The following is a 3,209-nucleotide window of genomic DNA, read 5'->3' as shown; positions in this document are numbered from 1 at the left end:
ATAAAATAAAACAATTTTTAGTTTATTTTCAACCAAGTAAATACCTCGTCTCTCAATCCAAATTCTTTATTATGGGTGTTGTGTCACCAAAAACAACCAATAATACTATAAATATATATTTAGTCAGATTTGTTTTTTTCCTCAACTTGCAAATTAAATAAAGGCTGGCTGTATCATTTTTTATGATTCAAAATATAGCCATTAAAGAAATGAAAAAAAAAAAAAAACTAAAACTAAAGAAGCTTCCCAGAAGTTTCTTGAGAATGTCAACCAATACTATTGCTAATGATATGGGGTTGTTTGGATTGACTAAAGAAAAAAATATTTTTTAAAAAAGTAATTTTTATTTAATTTATTTTGATAAAAATTGTTTAAAATACACTTTGAAAGTGTTTCAAAAGCTATTTTGAGCGGTTGAATGCTTCAATTTTTTCCAAAATTACTTATTTTTAAAATTAAACATTTGAAAAGTTAAATCAAACACACTCTTAAATAATAAATAAAACATATCTTATTCATACAAGTGATTGTTGCAATTAATTCATCAAACCACTATTGAGTAGTTTTAACAACTTCAAAGGTATTTATTTATTAGAGCATTTCCTCTATTAAAGTTGGATTGAAGTTGGGTTATGGAAACCACTTAGTAAAGCATGGATTTTGATCTCTTGACTTGGATTTTGCTCTCTCTTGTTTGTCTTCTACTTGGCTACTCCTTTTAACCTAATCGCTTAAACCTCCCACCAACCCCACTCTTTTGTCTTCCATTCATAGGCCATCTCCATCTTCTCAAACATCCTATCCACAGAACATTTCAAAGTCTCCCAAAAGTACGGTCGAGTCCTCTCTCTCAAATTCGGTTCCTATCTCGTTGTAATCATATCTTCTCCTTCCGCCATCCAAGAATGTTTTACAAAGAATGATACCATTCTTGCAAATCGACCATATTTGTAGACGGGAAAGTACTTAGCATATGACAATACCACCTTGGTCGTCTCCCCTTATGGTGAACATTGGTGAGACGTCCGACGTATTACCACCCTCGAGATTTTCTCGACGACTCGCCTTAATTCATTCTCGAGGATTCGAGAAGATGAAGTCAAACGGTTGCTGCGTAAATTATGTGGTAATAATCATAGGTTGGATGATGAGTTTAGGGTAGATGAATTGGAGCCTATGTTGTTGGATCTTACTTTCAATATTGTAATGAGAATGGTGGGTGGAAATAAGTTTTCTCAAGAGAATAATGATGTGTTGGAAGATGAGGGATATTCTAACAAATTCAGAGAAATGATAACACAAATTATGAAATATGGTGTTTCAACGAATCCATGAGACTTCATACCCTTATGGGGTCAGATTGATCCAACTGGTTTCAATAAGAAGTTAGTGAAGCTTGGAAGAAGAGCAAATGAACTTCTTCAAGAATTATTTGATGAGATTAAGAATCAAGAAGATGATGGAAACACTATGATTCACCATTTACTTCAGTTGCAAAACACCGATCCTGAATATTATAGTGACCAATTTATTGATAACGGGCAGAAATGTACGTTATCATAGTATTAAGTTCTCAAACAATGATGGATTGCGTTGATGAAATATGTTAAATTGCGTCCATTAAGCATAAATTCTATAATATTGCGGTTGCATGCGTTCAACGCATTAGAACTATTGGTTTTTGTATTTTTGTGCAGAATATGCGTTAATGCAATGCAAAGACTGCGATCATGGGAATTCATTGGTCGAGCGTAACTTCACCGCAAGGCTTTGCGTTGATCGTGCTCGCAAACATTCGCCCAAGAAGAATCATAGTAACTTGGTTAGTGCAACATGGTGGGCGCATCCGGGTGAAAGGATAATTAAGAGCAATGGGGCAGAAAGCTGACGGCAGTCGGATCTAAATTAAGTTAACAGCAGATAACAGTCACAAAGTACATTCACAAAGTACATTCAGCTTTATCGGTGACAATTATCCGGTGCGTCAGTCATGAGTTAAAACTGTCCCATCTGTACAACCGGGAGGGAGAAGCAGCCTTTCACCATGAAAACTCTATAAATACCAAGTGCATTCTTCAAAGAAGGGGGAAGCAGTCGATTAGTTGATCAGTAACGAATTCATCAGTGCCTTTATTCGTAGTTTTCTTTTCCATTTTACGGTGGAGCAAGAGAAGAGGGGTGATGCCGGAGATCGTCCAAGGAAACTCGAGAGAGAACCTTTGGGCATAAGAGCAGAGAGCGGGCCGATTCTCCGAGAGCGAGAATATCTTTAGAGCACGAGTAAAAATAGTGTAATCGCCTGGCAGCAAGAAATTGCTCCAGGCCCTTTACTATACTTGCATTGTTATTTTGTACATCATCTTATATCTATTCAATGGAAGTTTTATTTCTATATCTGCTCACTCTTTGAATACGCATGAGTAGCTAAACTAGTTGAATGGGTTGAGAAGAACTAAGCTAACATGACCTAGGAAGTTCATTGCTTGCGATTGTCTTGTTTTATTTTGTGTAAAATACCCTTTATAGTTACTCGAGAGAGGATCTAAAGAAAGAACCTAATGTCTCGAGAGAGCTAGGTTAGAATCTGGACTCGAAAAAACAAGATTAGGCTTACATAAACTAGAGATAGGGACTTAGAGATAAACTTTGTTTGTCAAATTGCATCACATGCATCCTAGGAATGGGAGTGATATTATGTGGTCACATATTTGTGTGAATGTCATGTTGTCATAGCATAAATAGAGATAGAGGTTTATATGTAAACCCTATAGACTTATCATATATTTATTGCATGCGTTCTAGCCTTAGAAGCCGTGGCATTCACACCAAGAGGTGGTTTACTATTGTATGCATGTTGCATGATCGCAAAGCATGAATGCATTCTAGGGAGTGTTAGCCAAAACTTTTCTCAACCCGTTCACCACATATTCATCGTATTTCCCGTTTACCAACTCTTTTCAAACTCTTCCGCATTTCTTATTCATTTTCATCAACACAAACAACAACCCAACGATTTATTTATTTAATTGGTTACCACAAGTTTTCATAAGAATCACCAACGTAACTATTTTCACAAGTCCCTGTGTTTGACCCTAGACTTACCAGGAAACTCAGGGGAATTTACACTTGAATTCCGCTAGGGAAACTTGAGTGCACCACACAAATCCATCAACGCATATCATCCATATTTCCACCACATAAAACAATGC

The 3,209-nt window shown here is 36.1% G+C and overlaps 1 pseudogene; it reads left to right on the top strand.

Annotated features, from left to right (window-relative positions):
* Window positions 1-653: 653 nt before the first annotated feature.
* Window positions 654-1,563, top strand: LOC120089069 (annotated as a pseudogene).
* The last annotated feature ends 1,646 nt before the right edge of the window (window positions 1,564-3,209 follow it).

This window comes from Benincasa hispida, chromosome 10, assembly GCF_009727055.1.
Source record: "Benincasa hispida cultivar B227 chromosome 10, ASM972705v1, whole genome shotgun sequence".
NCBI classification, from domain to species: domain Eukaryota; kingdom Viridiplantae; phylum Streptophyta; class Magnoliopsida; order Cucurbitales; family Cucurbitaceae; genus Benincasa; species Benincasa hispida.
The sequence above is the reverse complement of the archived record's forward strand: the minus strand, read 5'-3'. Positions and strand labels throughout refer to the sequence as shown.